Here is a 22926-nt window from a genome sequence, read left to right as displayed (position 1 = left end):
GCGAGGACAGCGACAGTGGTTTCCTCATCTATAGACATTTCCGGACGACCACTACGATATCTGTTGTCCACAAAACCCGTCTCCAGGAATCTGCTGATGAGTTTGGCTCATCATTATTTGATATGGGCTCTCTTTCGGGATGTAGCGCATTAAACTTTGCAGCCACCACACGCGAGCTGCGATTTCCACACATCATAATGATCGAAATACGCTCGTGGGAGGTCAGCACCATTAGTCAGTTGCTGAAATTTACAAAGATAAAACAGGTCATAATTCATCAACGGTGAGTGATATCACAAAATGGGCAGCAGCATTGCATTTCTGATCAAAACACAGTCTTAACACATGTGTCACATAGCTATCTTTTTATTTAAAAAATATCACAGGTTTCAAAATGACGGATTTTAAGATGGTGGCGGAGGTTCGTGATCTACTCTGCCCATTATTATTTTGCTAATATGTGAAACTACCACTGTTTTTATTGTCTATCTTTCACTACTTTTACAATTCAATAGTTTATTTGATGTATTTCTATAACATGGCATAGCCCTTCTTCCACCAACTTTGAGCCGTTCCCCGTCCGTTTCTTGTGGCGCTCAGCCGCTATAACTTTGCACATATCGTCTATCGGACGTACTGTGTCTCATCCCGCAACTCGATTCATCCATTTGGACCCTTTACTTGTGAGTACCTAAGAAAATGTTAAACCAAATAAGTAAATTGAACAAAACGGCGTTCTCCAAATTGCCAACTAGGTATTTTAATTTGCCAAATTGTTAAGAAATTGGTAACTTTCGGAGGGAGGCTCCCCCTTACTCCTCTTTAGCGACGCCCCTGCCCTTTGGTCGCTTAGAGTTGAACACGAACTTCCTTTGGTGGTGGTACGTCCGCACGCTGTCATTGGTTTGACTAGGATTTTCCTGGTTTCCTCCACTCCCACCAGGGGAAGGTCGAGATGGTACTTTCTGGAAGGCCAGGATCATTCCTTCCCAAATACTAGACCCACCTAAAAGACCGATATAACCCCGGAGATGGAGGTCCGAACCCTTCCTTGAGTAATTCTCTAGCATATATAAAGAAAGAAAGACAGTAAGGAATCGTGATCGAATACACTGACGTAGCACCAGCAAAGGAAGACCATGTTCAACTCTTATAAACCAAAGTGATGATCACGTTTATTTGGGATCAGCATGGGATGCTACTACTTGCTTTCCAGGCAGAGCGTACCACGATTACCAGGATATATTATGCCTCACTGCTGCGTGCGTTGCGGGATTCTTTGAAATCCCCAAGTGTGGCGTGGTGGCAAAACGTGTCCGCCTGCTGGAAAACAAGACGCCCGTTTACTGATAGAATGTTGGTTAGACAGATACACGACCCTGGGTAAAAAGTACGTCATAGTTCGCGTTTTCTCTTGACCGCATACCATCTTCATTCCACATCTTCCCTTCCATGCAGTCATTTCTTTGGGGCAAATATTTCTACTATGTTGCCACACTGCTTTCTGATGTGCAGTAATGGATTTTGGACCACTACACCTCTTACTTCACGTTCGGACCTATAACACAGCAACGATGCAAAGCTGCTAGCTAGACATCACCACATTACCTACAATAGGTATGCAGGATTATACATGCAAAATTTCATCGCTCTATGATATGTGGAAGTGGTTCAGGGTAGAACTTTCTCGCGCACCTGTTGTTGGCCGGCAAATTTTAATGAAATCACACATGTGCAAATTACTCTGAAACTATCGATTTGCGACCCCCGGTATGGATGAAAATGTTCCAAAATACTTGTACGTGTAGAATATTCTCTTGCAAGAAATGCATCCAATTACTAGTCACCCTGTATATATATATATATATTCAGGGTGCCATATATATACAGGGTGAGCATAAAGTCTTTCCCTGATTACAAAAATTTATTACATACAGAAGAACCGTTTGACATAATAACGTAAATACTGGTCAGTTACATAGGTTAGTATTGCAAGTTTTTTTATTTTTTTTATTATTTTTTTAAGACCCTTACGTTACTTATGTTACTGATGGGCGATTTGCATTGGTGATACCACAGCATGCATTGCGCTTTCTCCTGCTTCAATGCCATTTCACCAACTAACCCGCGCGCGCCAAGTAACGTATTGCGTCACTCTTGGGTAGCACTAGTGCCATCTATTGGTCTTAAAAGACTTGTACTACTAACCTATGTAACGGATCAGAATTTACATTATTCTGTCCAACGGTTATTCCGTAATAAATTTTTATAATCAGGGCGGGACTTTATGCTCACGGTGTACAACTGTATATAGCTGCTAATTAATATTTATGTTTTTTTTTTTTAATGATTGGGCTAAAAACAGCTGAAATCCGCTAGTTTTCAAGTTTGTTGATTGTTTGATTTACATTACGTTCAAAAACTGAGGAAAAGAAAATGTAACCGTCTCCTCCGCGTGTTCTTGTGAAAATAAAACAGGATGCTATGCACAGTCTTTATGCTTTTCATGGTCACTTTTTTTCTTCTTACGTAGGTCATGTGCTTTTTTAGTTTCTTTTACTATGAGCCTATGTTTTCTCTGTCGAGTGATTTTTATGGAAAGATGAAAATAATTACTCGGATGGCACCTAGCACCAGAGCACAAGGCGTCTTCACGCTGTCTTCCTCCAAGAAAATTCAGTGAATAAAAAGTGAAATGCTCTGCTTATAAGCTGTAACAGCTTTTCCCATGAATATATAATGAAACACAAAACCATAAGAAAGACTCACAAAAAAATAAAATTAAATTAAAGCATCATATTAAAAGGTTTTGTTTAGTTACGATTTCTTTCGTTTTAAAGACTATTTTTTTGAACAGTTATCTTCTAAATCAATAATAAAGGTTTAAATACATGCAAAAAAATAAATAAATAACAACTGAGAAATGTGTATAATACTTCAATGAATATCTAACATGTAACATAATTGGTGTAAATATAGTTGGACACAATATTGTCTTTCCTTCTTCTTGCACTCTCGAACCATGATATAATAAAAGATGGTGATTATTTGAAAAGAAAAACAAAGTGAAATTAAAATTTGATCAAATTTACAGATTTCATGACCCATAAGACGGGGTGTTGGAAAAGATTGAGTGTTGCCAAGAAAAAATTGAGCTAGGAAGCTCAAATTATCCAGATATATAGAACAGGATCTGTATAGAATATGTTGCAAAATGGAATGTTTTGTGATATTAACATCCTTTTCTTTTTGATTTCAGAAATGAACATGGCTGCACCTCCAGCAAGCTTCAGCCCAGAAGAGCATAGGACCGTCATGAGCTCTCTCTTCCTCCAAGGGAAAGGTGCGACACCGATCTACAATGAAATGAAATAAACTTTGGGGACTGTGGACCGTCATATGAAACTGTCAATCGTAGGGTGGCAAACTTCAGAACTAGCCATTTTGATGTTGAAAGTGCGAAACCCATGGCAGGCTTGTTTCTGTCTCTGTTTCCAAAAATGCGCAAGCCATCCAGGACATGATAATGGAAGATCGTCGAATACCAGCCAGAAAGCTTGTTACATGTTTGGGCATATCACTTGAGAGATTTGGTATCATAATTCATAATGATCTGGATATGAGGAAGGTTGAGCAAAGTTGATCCCCGAACTTCTGACAACGGAACAAAAGCAGGCACACACGATATCTGAAACACATGATACATTGGCCACCCTAGGCTTTCTAATGTTACCTCACCCCTTTATTTGCCGGATCTAGCTCCATCTGATTATCATCTGTTCCCGAATCTCAAGAAACATCTCAATGTCACCGTTTTCAGAGTATTCAAGCGGTAACTGATGCTACAGATGAGTGGTTACAGCAGCAGACAAAATACTTCTATTTACAAGGACTAAAAAAGTTGCAGGACAGATGTCGCAAATGCATTGACCTACTAGAGAAATATGTGGAATAGTGTGGGAATTTCACCTTCGTAGCTCATTTTTTTTCTTGGTAAGGCTCACTCTTTATCAGCATCTCCTCGTATATAGCGAAAAGAGTTTTTTTTTTTTTTTTTTTTTTTTTATGAGTGTCCAGTACAGGTATAGCAAAAAGATAAAAGTTCACAGACACTCAAAGGCAGTGTTTTGTTGAACAGTGTGCTATGAAAGTGTGCGGCACGTGTCTATTAATGAATAATAAAAGCAAATGTGTAGTGTATTTATGTGCCTCTTTTATGCAAAACATGTTTATAGTACAGAAGAGATAATTTGAAAGCCATATTAACCCTTTCACAGAGGAAGTCGACTTTTGTCGACAGAAAGAAAATTTCCTTAACATGCGAATGTCGACTATAGTCGACAGGTTAAAATTTGTTTGTCCGTATCTTGGCTTTGTCGAGAATAGTCGCCGAAGTTGTACCGTTCAATTTTTTGTGCTCTATTGTTTTCGATAAACAAGAGAAATCACACAGAAAAACTTTGGCGACTATAGTTAACTAAAACAAAACCAAGATACAGACAAATTTTAACACGTCGACTATAATCGACATTCGCAGGTTAGGGAAATTTCTTTCCGGCGCCTTCCACAGTGAAAGGGTTAAAGTTTCACAAGTTATATTTATTTCTTAAAATGTATTGAAACTGAAACTTATGGAGATTATGAAATCATATGTTTGCTTAAGTTAATACCGTGCTGCTGTAAATACGATACAAACTTTTAACATCATTGCTTTTTAAATGATCCATTTCGGGATAAGGACATCTTGTATGTCTTACGTTGCCAAAATCTCCAATCCCTGAGTAGTCACCAATAAGTACACACATCATACTATCCGAAATAAGTTTTAGAACACAGCAACGCAGCATTGTGCAATGAGTTGATGATAACACATTGCATAAAAGTAAAAGGAAAGTTCATTTTTGAGACAGTTCTTTTTTTTAAGAAGAAAACTTTAGAATAGGCCTCCAACTTCAAAAGGTGATGGGGTTCCCTTACACAACACCAATAGAATTCGATAAGGCTTTGGATTACCAATCACTTCCTTTTATCAAGTTTTCTTTATGACCAAACCAAAGTTTTTTCTCGTACTGGGAGAAACTAGACCCTTTGACCGGAAAAAGTTGAAGCACATCCTTTTTATAAACATTTGCAAATAAGAATAAACTTTGACATTAGAATGTATCTATTTTGATCACCTGTGGCATCAGAAAGCAAAACAATCGTGGAAGTATCAGAAAACTTCTGAAGTTGCTTTCTTCAGACAGTCATGCAACAAACAAATAACAGAGTTTGGATTTGTTTAACCATCGCATCCAGTAAAAATGTATAGCAGTAACTCCAGTTGTCATTACATGCGTGTATATTAAAGTACTAAAGCCAGACCATCCCTTCATAAAGTTGGCTAATCACGTGTACTTTGGAAATAGGGTAGATTTTGGAATAATCACATTATGCTGTCTGTTTTGGTATGTTTCGTGCGTTTATCCAAAATTAAAAGTAGTGTAATGCTCATCCAAAATTTAACACTTTCAATCCTAGGGTTATTTAAATTGACAAAGTCCTGCGTCCTGGAGAAAATAAGGGTTATTTTTAAAAATCATATCTTCTTAAGGTTTTACTCTAAACTGTTGAAACTTTCAGAAACGTTCAGAAACAAGAAAAAGTAGCAGTCTACTAGAAGATACCAGTTTCCAAACAAGAGCTATTTGTTTATTGGAAAGTAATAATGGTGGAGTTTATGAATGATAATGATATACCTTCTTTAGTTCTCTTTCTACAATGACTGAAAGGCATTCTTGGATCAGATTCGCCAATAGATGATTTACAAAACACTCAAAATTACTTTCTCAAATAAAAGAGCATACAAAATTCATTTCGGGTTTTTATTTTAAATTTTAAATGGACGTGTCGTTCCCGAACGACACTCCGATTTAACGGAAGTTTACAGCCTGTCGTTCTGGAACTACAATAGGATTGAAAGTCTTAAGTATTGACATGTCGCTCTGCGAGTAGCTAGTGGATAAATTTTGGAGCGCTTCTCAGAGAGATCGACCACATTGAAGAAGAAGGCAGTGCAGAGTCGGCTGTTTCAATTTGCAGGTTAGGCTCAAGGACAGTAGCGTAACGCAAAAACGTCGGGGCCCCCTGCAGGATTATTTTTGGGCCCCCCTTCCCATGCCCAGTAACTTCCCACTATATTATGTCCCTGTAGTAGACAATGATTCACAAATCATAATTAACATAGTGACCATGAAATATAATTAAATTACAATTAAAATTAATCATGCTGAGTGTCGAAGTTCATTTGCAGTCTTCTATCTTTTTCTTCTGCAAATATTTCTATTATATTACGTCTATTGCTCTTGTCCACTCACATTCAACACTTAAAATACTGAGACTGGTCAACCATTCTTGAGACATGGAACTGCGTAAATAGTTCTTTATCAGTTTTAATTTTGAATAAGATCTCTCCGCTGCAGAAACACTCATTGGTAAGGTCAGAAATAACAAAAAAGGTGTACATACACCGGGAATGCTAGAAGCCAAAGTATAGTTACCTATTAATATGAGATATTCTAGTTCCCTAATTGTTGTTTTCAACCTTATTTCATTGTGTAATTTTAATTTTAAATCGCAACAATGTAAGTTATAAAGGCTCTGAACTGAATGTACTAATAGGGATACGTATCCCTTTTGCTTGATTTTTTGCGCCAAAAAGAGTAATTGCAAGTACATTGTGCAGTCGGCAGCAAAATTATTTTTCCTTAATCCTCGAGTGCTAAGATGATTTTTTTAAAACTGATATTACTAGAATGCATAAATTTTCATCCAGAGCATGATTTGCCTTTTCCAAAGTAAATAATATTATTCAAAGAAATGGATATTCCGTATTCAACTCACTTTTTTGTTGCTTATCGTTTCTGATATTTTCTTCGTGGTGGGCCCCCAAACTCTGCAGGCACCGCTGTCTCTCAGTTACGCCACTGGTCAAGAACACATTTCGTTTTAATACGGTCTCTGCATATGACATGTGGACTTCAAAAAGGTGCTACAGACATTTTTTTGAGATACTAACATACAACTTGCACCACTGAACCTTTAGATACATGAAAACAAGGATATTTGATTTATGTAAAAAAGACACATAAGCTTATGTGCCCTTTTAATGTAGACTGACTCAATAGTAAACTATTTTTTCTTTACGAATTCAAATTGAGAAATTCTGCACAGCAAACCGCAAGATCATACACTCCAACCAATACCATGTTCAGATGACCTCCCAAGGAGCACAGTGAAAGCACCCCTTGGAAAAGTATTCGTATCATTACAGGTTCGTTAGATATACATCATCCCACCTCCGTTCAACGCTCTGTGCAAGCATTAAGGTGGAAAAGTTGTAAGTATAGGTTGTCACATGAGTTGACATGGACAATCAGGAATCGCTGTTTGGATGCTAATAAATAAACAAATAAATAGTAAATAAATAAAAAAAATTCTGGAGTGTAAGAAGGAAAGTTTCTTGCATTTGACTCCCACTTTAAGTGAAAAATAGAAATTGCTATAATGCAAGGATGATTAATAAATTGTGTAATATTCCGGTACACAACATTCCTATATTTATTACAGTACAATGAAAGAGGTTAACTACCTGTAGCAGCCTTTCTACTAGTTTCTATATTCCATGCCGATACCATGTTCTGTTCTGAGAAGCAAATAAGTCAATCACTGCTGTTTCCAACTCCTACTAGTTAGTGAAGCATTGTGATGTCAGGAAGTAGGCCATGGACTAAAATAGGTAATAATATGAAAGGGCAAGGTCAGAGCTATATGTTGGATGTGGCGTGAATTAGATTCCTTTGAATTCCTTAATTGATTGTTATGTTTCTCGACCAGAGTTGGTTTCGTGTTATCCTGTTCAGCAGTAGCTGTCGGTTCACAATGAAGGATATTTTTTGGATTACTGCAGAACAGATCAGATCCAACTCTTTGGAATAAAGGCCAGCATTGATGGTATTACCGTTAGGGATGAACTCGATGTGAATTACCCTTTCGTAGTTCTTCCACATACAGAGTATTACTTTATGCTTGAAAGATCCATATTTTAAGTCTCTTTCTAAAGTTGGACCTTGCTCAGCCAGTGATTTCACGCATTTGGAGTTCTCACTTTACGTCACATGTGACAATCCGTTTCAGGAACTGTACATCGCACGTGTTTTGAAGCAGTTGTCGGCACACATCCACTCTCTTCTGTGGCTGAGCAGAATCAAGTTGTGTGTCACAATGCGGCAGTTTCTGATAGTTTTTTCCGAGTTCGTGAAGGTGGGCTGGGGCATGCAGATTTGATTTGAAAATTGTCGTGTGCTGATGAATGATTTTTTTCCCTAATTGTGTGTCGAATGACCTCAGAATATGTTATCCTGAGGAGGTCGGAGCTTAGCTGATCGACATTTTTACAACCTGCAAGATTTTTTTCGAACCAACTATATTTTACTGTACCTTTCCCTTTTGTGTGACCAATTCTTTGGAATACTGCTGCAAGGTAACGCCGTAGTAAAGTCATACAGTAATAGTTCACATATCAGATGTTATTCAGCACTCATTGTCAGTGCTACTAAAAACTAACTGAAGATATCGACGGAGTGACGGTCTCCGTGTATAATAATCCGTTTACTACACTACCTCTTGGGCAACCTTGATCTTGTACTTACGGTCGGTTACGGCGTATACACGCTCTTGGTGTTTTAGTTATGGGAATACTGCAAGAAATATGTCTCACTTTTGTATGACAATTGTAAACACCCAGAACAATAGTCGGATCGTGATCAAAGTACAAGGAACTTTTCTAAGTCATCTCTTCACCCATAGAAGGTGTAGTTGTTGCTATGGTGGGAGTGATGTATCGTGTCTCTCTAAGGCAAAGATTAAAGCGTTAATGCATTTCGTTACAGTGCTGAACTCCTCAAATACATCTCAAACTTGTACGCCAGCTTCCATCATCGATTAACTGAAATGGGGTCATTTAATTTGCATCAACCTAATATCAAATGTGTGATTGTGATATTTGTGCTGTCAACATATGCCCTTGTGAGATATTCTGTAATTATGTACAACGTAACCATTAATTGTTCATTGGTGGATCTTCAGACATTTGATAGACTTGAATGTCAAACAAAATAAACGTTTGTTTGTCTCTGTGTCAAATAACTAAACATCATCTATAAACTATGTTGTCAATAGCCACTGTCTTTGTCAAAGATGTGGAAATTATCTGCTTTTGAATTCGTTATTTGCAAGCAACAAAGTAGAAACAAAATTGTTTTGTATCTAAGAGCTTCTCTAACACTAATATCTGTTGAAACTATGTTAACAATATCGTAGCTGCTTAGCGAGACTTAACTAGTGAGGAAAGCTTGTATTTATGTAAGCTTCCACAGTGGTTTTTAACCCAGGAAGGTTAGGTCATAAATTCAGACTTCTAATATTTTGCCTTCTTTCTCGTGCCAGATGTACAGTCATGTACAAAATGATTGCCGAATATATATGTCTTCTTGTGGGAATATACTTTGATAATGATTCTGCAGGGTACTTTTAATACTGTTACTATGTGCATAATTGGGAAATGTATGTTTGTGGAAAATTTCCTAGAAAAATAATTATAAATATGAAAATTAGAATGAGTAAAACGAAATGTCGCTAAATGGACAAGAAATGACTTTTTGGTAATGCATTGTTTTTATTTACTGCTCTTTTGATATTAAATTTATCACACACATGTCTTTTCCGATTATACATATACTAACATTATAGGAAATACCGGAAGAAATCGTTATCAAATTATATTCCAACAATAACATATTTATAGGCATGCTGCAATCATTTTGGACATGACTGTACGTCACACAGTAATGTCATATAGGCTAGCGTCAACTGGTCACTCAATAAGTGTTAGAACTTGAATTATTCAAAGGTATTGATGCAACAAATGAAAGACTAAATCATATTATATAAAAAGGATGCATTTAGAGAATTTTAAGTAACAACACTTTTCGTATATGAGTAGTAGCAGCATCTTTTGATTGGTGTTCACGATTCTGTTCTGTACCAAGAGTGTCTGAAAACTGAAACGAAAGAGAAAAAAATAATTAATAAATTACATTTATCATACATGCCACACGATATATAGAGTAAAATGATGAGAAATGAGTCACATATATTTACTTATTTATTCAAATTACAAAATCATTGAATTTTGAGTGCCATGAAAAATATGAGGAGAGATGCCGCAATGAATCATTTCTATTTCTCCAATTTCTCCACATGAATACTCTTTTACTGCAGTCCACGTATAGTATTCCATACATAGCACAGGTTTCGTGGAAGCATTTCGAACGTGGAACACACTAGATCCAGTCAGATTAGGAAGCCTTGAGAAAGTGGTTTTCCTAGCCTTTCACACAATTGTTCATGTCTTATTCAGGTCAAATCTGTGTTCACATAGGTATTGAAGAGTTTGATTCTATTTCCGGTGATTCTGTTTCTGGAGTACAAAAGGAAGTTGTGGAGTTACTTTTGATGTCAGTTGAGTTGCTTTCGAGGTTGTTGGTTTCACTGTGCTAGGCGAGAGATTTCCTCAAGTATTCGATGAAGATAAATTTAGATGATGTGAATCAATATGGTGAGATCTTTTGGTGTGGATTGATGAAAGTGGACTTTTACCTAACTGACAAGCATCATACATGAAGAGAAATGCTGGGAAATATGGAGTGTTATTTCCTTTGCGTAACTGCAGATACAATTCTTTTTCACAACAAGAGATGCCACACTTGTTTCTCTTAATGATTTCCTAGCTTCAGTGCAAAATTTTGTGGAGGGTAAGCACAATACTGAAACAAGTTTTCTGTTAAATAGAAACGGTTGTGCGCTGTGCTATGATCTATCAAACTTACCTTCAATACAGTTTCGAGGGATACTTCACCAAGCAATTTCGCTATGAAGATAGCCCACTGCTTTCCACTTGGCTTCACAGATCTCTACAGGAATCGCTTAGTGGAACGAACGACAGTTACACATTCTTGCAGAATGTTGCTGCTATCTGATATGTACTTGGTAAACTGGAATGTTTGTGGCATCTCTCCTCGTTTTACCCAGCTTGCATTTATGCTCACATCAACGATGTAGAGAAGCAGGTAGAGCAACACTCATCGGTGGTCTAACAGATAGCTCGCATGCCTTTGGTGCAGGTGGTCTCCGGTTAGATTTCAAGTGGAAAAGAATTCAATGGACTACAATGGCTTGATCCACGTGTTCTCTATGCTAAGGGATAGTGCTTAAAGAACTTCTCAAACGTATTATTGCTACTGAGAAAGCTAACATTTCCACAGAGTGGTGAAGGTAATTCCTTTGGTCAGATAATCCAGCCCTTCGGTGAGGCCAGCCTTAAACTGTTTGAACCTATTCCTAGCAATTGGATCGCGCGGCGAAGGGGTCCCGTTCTGGAGTGTAATATTCTCTTGGCTTGTCAATAACAAAAATATATTGAAAATTGATTGGGAGCCTGGTGTTGGTCAAAACTGTTCCCAACCAGGCTCAATGCCTCATAAGACAGGCCCTGATACGAAGGGTCTGTGTTGAGCAACTAATCCGCATTTAGGAAGCTAATGGTTTTTGTACTTCCCAATTTGTGAAAAGGGTTCGTTGAAATATTTACTCGAAGTTCACGAATAGGAAGTCTTTTGGTATGGGGCGCAAGTCGAAACACACAAAATTTCTGACACGAGTGTGTATTAGAGTACTCAAATTTTGATTTCCTTATCGTAGATATGCTTTTTCTTTAATGAGTAATCATACAAATATATAACACTCAGTAATATGACGGCTAGGCTCTTACTACACTATGAATACTGCAGACGGGATACAGCATCCTTTCCTATTAACTCATGCGTTGAGTTTCAATGATAAACGTAGTGCAGTATACGTGGGTTCATTTTGGATCTTTGTTCTACATCTGACAGCTAAAGTACACGTAAAAAAGACACCCCTTGTAAATAGCGAAACTGAATCCTCCTTGAAATGACTGTTACATCACCTCTAGTATAACAGAAATTATCGGAACACTTCTGGAATATTTTTATTATTCTCTATAACACAAGAATGAAAACTAAAATATCACAACACAATTATCATAGAAGCATATCTCAAGGCCATTAACCAGAAGATCACAATCAGATCAACATTTGTACAATTTATAGGAACTGGAAATCCTTATTAGACGAACATGTTACCACCTGGTAAACACGGGTACAGTAAGGATAACTAATGTGAAAATATACATTTCGCTCACGCAGTGTTGCCGACTGATTACTATGGTAAATACAAAATTCAGCACAATGAACTGTAATTTCAGACCAAGGCCGTAACCAGACCTACTCCTCAAATTTTAATGTCATTTTTGAATCCAATAACCCGAATTTAGGAATATTTAGATAGTCTTGCTAACACAAAATTTTGTGTGAAATATAAGAAAATGTTGGGAGTTGAAAATGGAAGGTGAAGAACGATAAACGTGGGAGAAACAATTTTCAGACCCGAACTTAAGGAGAAAAAAGGAATATCCTATTAGTCCCTGAACTTTCGACAACCAGAATACTTACTACAACTACTACTATACTACTACTACAACAACAAAAACTACTACTACTACTACTACTGCTACTACTACTACTACTACTACTACTGCTACTACTACTACTACTACTACTACTACTACTACTACTACTACTAATAATAATAATAATAATAATAATAATAATAATAATAATAATATAGAAAACTGGTACCATGCTATAATAGGTAATTTAATTTTTATAGCAGGCGCCAAGTGGTCTTTGTGGTAGACAAAACCGTTTGGGTTGTTCCGCTTTCTTCATTCCATAATTTCATTCATTTCTCATCATCACTGTTTAGTTTAGTGTAGCCGGCATAAGCGTAGGACGTAAAACTGAAAGATTTCATTTCATATTTTTTTTTTTTTATTTTTATGATCAACATGTTGAAAAGTAGAATAGTTTATGTAGCATAAATCTTTTCCACACACCATTTCTCTTTTGTTGAACAGCTGGTCTTTAGCCCTTTTCAGCACCAAGGCTGTATTAGAGTGTTCCTACAGTGTAAAGTAGAACTGGAACCAACATAATGTTTTCAAATGAAATCCGGGATTTCGCGCATCAAACACTCGCGCTAGCCACTAGAACAATGGGCCCATTGCCAATTTATCGTTTCAGTTTCGTTCGATTTTTTGAATGTCCCTTGTATAATTTCAATACTTGGTTAAACTCAAATAAATGGAGACAATGGATGTCAGAATCTCAATATATCTCTAGAAACTATCTGGTCTATGAAACCCAGAGGATCAATGCCGCGTTCACATAAGCTCTCCATTGGCTTCTTTCCTTAGCCAAATGGATCCAGTTTCTACTTTGCATTCCTATATTTGCAAGATTTCTACTTTGCTGGATATTGTACTCTCATTTCTGCCTAGGTATTCCTAATGGTCGTTTCCCGATTGGATATCCAGTAAAAACTTCGAAAGCATTCCTACTTTCTTCCATTCTGGCTACATGACTTGACCACCTGAGCCTCCTAGACTTGATGAGCGTAACAATGTTTGGTAAATGGTATATATGTTATAATTATGTAGTTCTTCGATATGAAGTTTCCACCATTCTCCATTTTCATCCCTGTTCGGTGCGAATATTCGTTCCAGGATCTTGTTCTCAAATATTTTCATGTTGCATTCTTCCCTCAGAGTATGAGACCATGTTTCGCAACCATATAGCACAATAGGCATTATCATTGTTTTATATATTTTAAGCTTCAAATTTCTCAACAGAATTCGTAACTATAAAAAATTTTGAACTGAATAATAACATGAATTCCCTGCTTTTAGGCGACATTTAATTTACCTGTGGATATGGTTTTGGTATTTTAATATTGATCCTAAATATTCAAAAGTATCTACTTTGTTGAAAGTATTCGACAAGTATCTCGAGAAACAAAGATCAAAATTGCCCTTGCATCCACAGAGAATAATATAAGGAATGTAGTGTTCTTACTTCTCTGTTATTACTTAGTATGTTATTTTCTAGAGAGACCCAACATTAATAAAATAATGCAGAATACTTACTTGTACTTGGCTTACCTATTGAGCTCTGTTCCTGATATTATACTTACTTGGATGAGTCCTATGCCGATATTTAGGGCGCCGAGTGTGCTTGTGCTTTTTGTAAGTAGATTTCCCACGACGATAATTATGATGAACGTGATGATGATGATGATCATGCAAATACTTGTGCATATGACGGTAATGTTTAGTTGGATGAGTTACAACTACTCTGCAGAAAAAGAACAGAAATTTTGAATGTTAACAGTATTTGTAATCCACACCAATTAAACTGATTAAATTATGTTACCTTAATATATACTCCAATGAAAATATGCTTATTATTCTTGATTCCAGCTACTGTTTATCTACAGCCTTGCTCGTAACAAACTTAACCCCAAAACTCATTGGGCGGTATTCAGAGAGAATTCTTTAATCGAAGGTTAGTCACAGACTAGTTAGTGAACATACTAACTCTTTACTAAGGAAGGTGCACTTTTTGGTATTCAGAGTCTACTTTTAGTACCACTAAAATGATGATTTGGGTATGATTAACTTATAGAACCCCAATGCAGCGGTGAGTAAAATAAATGTGGCAACTACGGAAAAGTAGATGAGCGCATGCGTAGTCTGTAAAAATGAAAATACATGAATTACGAAATACGAAATGTTGTGTCGCACGCTAAATAGTAGGTAATAGATTAGACTTTGCTCTAGATTAATTAGTCACATTTGATTAACTTCGTCCAATACTACGTCCTAATCAGAGACTCTGAATAAAATGTTGTTAACCATACGTTAGTCAACCTCGTAGTATAGTGTTAATCAGACTTCAAAACGACTCTGCATAAGGCCCATTGAGGTTTTTATTGGAAAAATATGTAAATCCAACGAACTCCATTTTCAATATGTAACGCGCAATTAAAAAATAAAATATCATACTTATATTTTATTGTATTCAGTTATTAGAATTTGCATAACTAAATATACAGGGTGCGGAGAAAATTCCGGAATGGTCCAATAACTCGCGGAAGATGTAAGTCAGCAAAACAAACACAAACACGTGTGAAAGAGTTTTGAAAAAGCTATCCAATGATAAAAAATACAACCCTCTATCAGGAGCGTCATTAAGGGGGGCAGGAGGGGGCATTTACTCCCTCCCAAGAGTTTGAGGAATACATATACTTTAATAGATTGTCTACTAATATACTAGTACAAAACGTGAAAATCTTATGTTGTTGATGCTTTTGCGCACCTCAAGCGAAGCCTGAAATGACGCCCCTGCCCTCAAAGCCTAAAACTTTTCGAGGTAGGGGGTAAATTTAAAATTTTAAATGGGAGCATCCATTTCTTATTGGGCGTTTGGATTCTTATTTCTACCAGGTAACAATAATTTGTTTGTCTTAAGTCGATATCTGGAACAAATACAAAATGGCGGACATCTTTATGCCCGTTGTGTGTGGTTGCATAATCGTCAGATACGGATGCTGGCCAACAGCGACGTTCTGAATATTAATTGTAGCGAATTTGTACTCAAATGCTCTAGAAAGACATCTGGGATATCGGTAGAGCATAACCGATGAAGCAGGGTGATTCACATGTGTGGAAACACTTAACGAAAAATGCCCAGAAATGCACTCGTACTCAGTAAACAGGAGTTCAAAGCGTCGGAAATGTAAGGATTAGCGTCAAGAACATGAAAGCCATTGCCAATTCACCAATAACATTCCCTCATACCAATGCAATATGATGTGCACGGTTGTATACCAATAAGGATGCAACAACTGAGACCAAGCTGAAATTGTACAATGGACTCACAAAGAAACTGGGTAAACTAAAGGAATGCCACTAGTGGGATCGCATGATCGATATTGAAATGTGGCCAATGTGTGTGTTGATATCAACATGTAGCTAATGGACAAATGTCAACATGTCGCACTACTGCTGGGACACCATCTCACGTGCGAAAACTAGGAAAATAACGTTGTACTACCATGAGCAAAATAAATGACGCGTCTCTTTATTTTGAAGTTTTTTGAAAATATCTCCGTTTTCTTTATATGTTCGAAATTTCGGAAAGTTTCCCCAGCAGGAAACGTTAATAACAAGTCCGTTTTAAATATTTGTGTTAGATATTAGCTTAAAATAAATAAATTAGAAGCAAAAAACATTAAATCGACCGAAATTACGAGAATTACCAACTCTGCTAAAGTGGGAAATTTTCAAGAACTCGAGGGAATTCTGCAGTTCAACACGAAGCAACGACATCTATGTCATTGTGAGAAATGCGGATTAGATCTATAAACGAAACTTTTAACGAAACATTTCTAATATGTCCTATTACGTGCATTATCTGCAAACTTCAAATATATGAAACTATGCCAAGTATTAGCGTTTAGATAGAGCAAATAGTGGAAATTACCTATGGAAAAGGACGAATTGGTAGCACGATCGTAATGAAAAATCATCTTCACCGTAGAACATGTTCAGTTTGCGTAAGAAAATAAATAGCTCAGTTAGTTAAAGCAGTGAGTCTGTATGCCGCAGGTAGCTGGTTCGAACCCCCATAGAAGTGCAATTGTGACTTTTATTATTATGGTTATTTGATTTATTTTTTTTATGTGGGAAAGAATCAAATTGTAACATATGTGTAAAACTCATGACGATACCAAAAAAAAAAGAAAAAAGAAAAAAAGAAAAGAAAAAATGTTGGCGCACTTGCATTAGTGACCCTAATTTTTGTTTGTAAACAGTTTCGTAATTATTTTCCCTGTGCTCACTGCTCACAATATGCTCGCTGGTGTATAACGAATGCTTTCCAGTAAACGTTAATTCTAATTTGGAGATTTTTATAAAGTTTCACAATGTTTATCATTAAATAATCTTCTATCTACTTGTTTGGACATTTTGATAACATATTTCCCTATTAAATGTTTAATTTTCCCTAGATGTTTCATTACGGGAAAGTTTTACAATGTATTTGTTTTGAATTGAAATTGTTTTGAATTTAGCACATGAGGTAAGTAGCCCGAAGGAGGAGAACCGAAGTAGCTGATATTCTACGTAAAAGCAACCTATTGTAGAATGATGATGCTTCTTACCTTCAGCACATAATCTTTACATTAGAGAGTCAGAGAGAAAAACCCTGTTTTTTCCTCCCCTATGACCACCCATCTTAAACCACCTCTACATACCATGGTTCGTCTTACACAATTTCGGTGCTCCAAAGACATTCACATAATAATAATAATAATAATAATAATAATAATAATAATAATAATAATAATAATAATAATAATAATAATAATAATAATAATAATAGCAATAATAATAATAATAATTCTGAATATGCCATACAGTGGCGGATATAGGACGTTAAAAGTGGGGGGGGGCAAGACATGATCTGAATATTTGTATATCACTGTTAGTTTCCCTGGTTGTTTCCAACACTTTGTTTGACGAAAGGTTGTATAACTAATAGGATACTATCTTTTTCGGTTAAAATACCGTATATCGTATTTTTATATTTTATTAAATAAATTGACAAGAGCAACAGAAGTAGGCACTAGCCCTTTGTACTCTTAAACAACAAAGGTGTAAGAAGAGATTTGATTCCTTGCTCATGAACATCTTAAAATTCTGGGGATCGCGGTGGCTCAGTGGTAGATCGTTTACCTCTGGTGCATGGGGTTCCTGGTCCAAACCCTGCTCCCGCCAAGTGGACCTTGTGGGGGACAAACACCGTGTGCGTGGGTTTTCTCGGTTTCTCCCGTTTCCTCCCACTTTCTTCATTCCACCATTTCATTTACAGTATTTCTCATCTTCACCGTCTCCTTTAGCCTAGCCGGCATAAGCGTGGGACATAAAACTCAAAACTTTCATTTCATTTGTTTCACTTAACATTCTGTCTGGAAAATTGTGTAATCAGATTATTTAATAACAAATTTACAAAACAAATAAATAGAAAGGATAATATTAATCATAGTAATGAATAATGAGGTATGCTATGTAGAAGTAATATTGAAACTGGGGTTTAATGAACAACTTAATTTTTAATTCCACATATGCTTTTAAATGAATGTTATTACTCTTGGAAAATGAAAGCCAGTAAATACAACAAACATTTGCTACGACATTTAAAGCAATACACGTATTTGCTTGTGCAGCTTCTCGAAACATGTTCGTTGCCATTAGGTGCAGTTTTAACTCACTTGGAATACATCAAAACACAACCACACTTAGAATCATTTCACACTCCGGTTATACAAAATAATTCTAAAACCTAGAATTATGTTGAATTTAGTAAATCTAATTGTGTATACACTCGTACACCCCTAAACACACCACTTCACTTGTATATTACACTACAAAACAAGGAAAAGGTAGAAGTTGTTTCTTTATACGCTCTTTTTAATCAATATTCCTTACTTTAGAAAGAAGAAAAGACATTCTAGGAACTGTCAATTTTTGTGCAATTAAAGAATTCCTTGTGAAATACTTTTTTTTTTTTTTTTTTTGCAAATGTTCTTTCAATTAGTTTCAAAGCGGCTGACTAACATATCGAGCCGTTGTAAGAAGGTTGTATAGAAGCAAAACCTTCTAAATTCGTTTTTGATTTTTATCTAGGAACGAAGAAAAAGTTACGCCCTCATGTTTTCAGAATTTCTGAACATCTTTTTTGTTTAGTTGTTGATTTCACTCATTTGTATTATTGATCACTAAACAAAAAAAAATGTTCAACAATTCTGAACCATAAGTGCGTCACTTCTTCGTTTCCTGACAAAATTGAATAATGGATTTATCAGGTTTTGCTTCTATACCACTGAATTGAAAGTATGCTGGAATTGTTGTGCTTCAATAGGTTAATTTTGGGGATGTTTTCCGTGACAATTAAAACGCAATTCCTGTTGCTTTCTTAACTTCACGGGAAAACAACCAATATATACTCACACAATGACAAATATTATATGGCACCATTTTTTCTATGAGACAGTAATACATACAAAAACTTTAGATTTCCAAATGAAACTATATACATTAATGGGTTACTTCAAAAAAGTGGGGGGGGGGCAAATGCCCCCTTTGTCCCCCCTAATCGCGGCCCATGATGGCATACTTAAATAATGTAGTAACCTTAGACATCTTAGTTTAAAATGCTTTTTTTGTAATAATTTGAGCAACCATGTCGGAGGCGGCACGACGGTTTTTTGCCCCTCTCATTTCAGTACCCTCCCAACAGACAAGGACAACGTTACTGACAAACAGGGACAACGTTACGTAATTTCTGATAAGCAGGGCAGACAAAATGAATAAGAAAATATATTTATATCACCCTCTCCCCCTTTAATAATTGGAATATCACGTAGCATTTTTAATTCTACTGAAGATAACCCTGTGCGGTTAGGGGTAAGTAACTAAAGAGATACCTAATACATAGCTCCCCTTGATTGTAATATTACCGCTTCTTTATTTGTTCGAGGGAGCTCCTACACAACCAAGGGTGACAAAAAGAATAGGAAAAGTGTCTATTGATTTTAGTGGCTGATCCAGCACGGATTCCTGAGTGGGGGGGAAGCGGTGAAGTGAAGGATTCTTTTGTTGATGTGCAGGTGTCACAAATTACCACTTAACTAAACTAAACATAATGGTGTGGTTAACCGGAACCCAGTCAGTTCAAATTGATGTAAAAGTTTAATTTTTTACTTCATATTAAAGTTTTGGTTCCAAATGAGAATTTCAGTCCGAGTGGTCAATGATCAAATCTTGGGGGGCTTTTCGGTGTAGAGGCTATGACCCCCTTATGGGAAAAGGCAAAAATATTAAAATTCTTAAAACGTTCGAAGTTTTCGTCTATTTTAAAGGAACTTTTGGCTTCATATTCAAGTGTTTTTTCCAAATGACAATTCCAGTCCGAGTAGACAATGATCAATTCTCGGGGGACTCTGCAATGTAGGAAAAATAATGACGTCTATATCGTGATCCTGTTGGTGACATCACGAGTCATGACGTGAATATAGCACAAAGTAAACGCTAAGTGCTGTCGGCTCTCGTAGCTGAGTGAGCTAGCGCAGCATGCTAGAAAGGAAGGTTGGTTTTGGCGTGGGTTCAAATCCTTCCTAAGGACAATTATTTTCATTATTTTTAAAAAAGTTTATAACACTTCTTTCGTTAAAAAAAAAAGATTTAAAATAGTATTCAAAAAGTGATTTAACAATTATTTTTTTTTTAATTTTCATTAAAATAAGTTTGCCCTTGTACTATACAGATCCATAGCGAAGTTAGTAGTAAAAATAGTAGTAGTAGGAACGGGTTACAATGCAATTCAGCATTCATTTGTTTCCGTGCGATGTTGCCAAACGTAACTCGCTTACAATGCTTTCTGGCTAGGCCTTAGTGTGTTTCGAAAATATGCTTGTGAAGTTCCAAGGTTCAGCATTGACGAGGAGTTTTTGCTATTAATATCCCTTCTAACAATATTGGCAGTGGACAAAAGTTGGACCGTGTTGAAGCTTTTTGCTCCTAATTTAGTTATGTTACTTTATTATTTAACGAATATATTGAAAATATATTTGTCAGCAAGCACGTATGCAGGAATTTATTTCGGGAGGGGTCCAAAGTTATCTGCGGGGTCCGACTTCAATATTAGGATAAATTATAATATTTTTTAAAAAAATAACCCCCAAATTTAGGTTAAATTTACAGAAAAGTTGGGATTTCAGAGGGGGTCCGGACCCCCTGAACCTACCCCTAAATGCGTCCTTGTTTGTCAGTAATGTTTTTTCATTTTGAAACCCTCAGAAACTTCGAATATGTAAAGGAAAACGAGTTATTTTCGATAAAGTATCACTTCAAGGAGGCGCGATATTTTTTATTGCACATGGTGGTACCCCAACTTAACAAGGGCAAGAATTCCTTTACTTTGGTTCTCTGCAATTGCGCTCTATCGAAAGGTTAGGTTTGTAATATATACTCCTAAGAACAAACGTGTTTGCCAGAGAACCGTGATACTGAACAGAGCTCCACAGATATGCATGCTGAACTTTCGTTTATATCAACCTTTTTTTGTTTTTTGCCCTCAAGGTCAATCGAGTGATGATTCAGTTTAGTACCTGTTCTTAAGCTGTGTTGGTATTACTTCGAATAGTTTTGACGTGTGTTTTCCAACCACCATATGAACAGACTATCAGGGCAAATCATAGCATACAATACATTTAAGCAAGTATATTTGTCGCGAAATTATTACACACATTACCCAAAGACACTTAATATATGAATCCATACATTTATTTAGATAGGTAAAGCAAAGAGTGGAAATTACCTATCGAAAGAATAAATTAACAGCACGATCATAATGAAAAGCATGCCTCGTAATATAACAGACTTGTTTCGCGTAAGAAATCGAAACTCAGTTGGTCAGAGGAACTAGTCTGTACGAATTAGGTTGTTAGTTGGAGCCTAATACGAGTAAGAGTTTTTGTTACTATTGTTTTTCTCTTTTTTATGTGAGGAAAAATCAAATTGTAACATCGCGATATCAAATGTATTTGGTTAGGTAACTTTGTCTTAGCTAAACTTTAAATATCAGTAACCGTCGAAATTATTTTACTAACCCATCAGTTACTGAACATTTCAAACATCAGTCGCATAAGATGAAGGTTAGCCTCACGTCCGCAGCCCTTAGTTATGCGTCCATACTTTCAGGGCCGGACCTTGGGCGGGTCAACCCGGGCCACTGCCCGGGGCGCCAGAGTCAGACGGACGCCAAAACGAGCCTCAAAAAGTAAATTTTATAATGTGTTTCCTACTGACTTTTTTGGTTTATATTCTTGTAACGTAGCGGCAATTACATAATCTTTTTCCATTTCACCATGGAAGAAGAGTTTCATAGCACTAAGGGGACTGTATCGACAAATGGAGAGATGGCATGTAGAATAAAGAGTGGAGGGGGAGTAAGTATTGTTTGTTTCTTTGCTTGAGTTTAGTGTTCCACAGTTATGCCTTAATGGCCAAAGGAGATGTGGATACTGATTATAGTGAAATCCGAACCACGTTTATCGTTCAACAGTAACCCACCGGGAATTGGACCCGGGACCACAGAAGGCAGGCGTACTAGCCACTAGACCAAGCTGGGGGGGCGGTGTTCGTATTGTTTATAGCAGGCCATATTCTTTGTGAAGTTTTTCTAGGTAATGACTGTCTTTTTGAAAAATGGGTTTAAACTATTAAAAACACTAGGATAAAATGTAAAATATAGGCTAATACTAGGGGGGAGGGCGCCATAAAGTCACTTTGCCCAGGTGAAAATTTGGCCTGGTCCGTCCCTGCGTACTTTCTATATATTTTTTGACTTTGCAGCTTGTGCGGTCCCCACGCCACAGAGTTGTGGGGGCCCTATTTACGCCAATGCTTCGAACGTAATTCAATAACTGTTTCAGAAATTCTACCATCAGCGTGGAAACGGGAATATATATTTTTCTAATAGTTCCATAGAACTTTCACCCAGAACACCAGATGCAATATTTCGGAATGGGCTCTGGCTAAGTATAAGGAGGATCTGATATTTCCTAAGTAAGTTCCTTTCAGAAAGTTTGATATTTCTTTAACGGTGTTGCAATGAACATACTCATCGTTCGACACCAAACCATCCTGGACAAATCCCTCTAGAGCAACGATCGGCAAAAGTTTATTCTGGCTAATTTTATAAGCGACTCAAGGGTGAAACACTTGTTAACGAAAACAATGCTGTGCATACACTGCCATGCTTCTGACAAAATATAAAGTGTTTT

The 22926-nt window shown here is 36.7% G+C and overlaps 1 long non-coding RNA gene across 3 annotated transcripts in view; it reads right to left on the bottom strand.

Annotated features, from left to right (window-relative positions):
* Nucleotides 1-9977: 9977 nt before the first annotated feature.
* Nucleotides 9978-22926, bottom strand: part of LOC145674533 (uncharacterized) — a 52303-nt gene continuing 39354 nt past the window's right edge. For all 3 annotated transcript variants that reach the window (XR_014128970.1, XR_014128972.1, XR_014128971.1), the window contains 2 exons: nt 14212-14372; nt 9978-10100 (listed from right to left, as the gene is read on the bottom strand). This is a non-coding gene — a long non-coding RNA (uncharacterized LOC145674533). The remainder of the gene's footprint in view (nt 10101-14211; nt 14373-22926) is intronic.

This window comes from Thermobia domestica, chromosome 17 (assembly GCF_964235325.1).
Source record: "Thermobia domestica chromosome 17, izTheDome1.hap1.1, whole genome shotgun sequence".
Taxonomy (NCBI): Eukaryota; Metazoa; Arthropoda; class Insecta; order Zygentoma; family Lepismatidae; genus Thermobia; species Thermobia domestica.
This window is presented reverse-complemented; position numbering and strand designations above follow the sequence as displayed.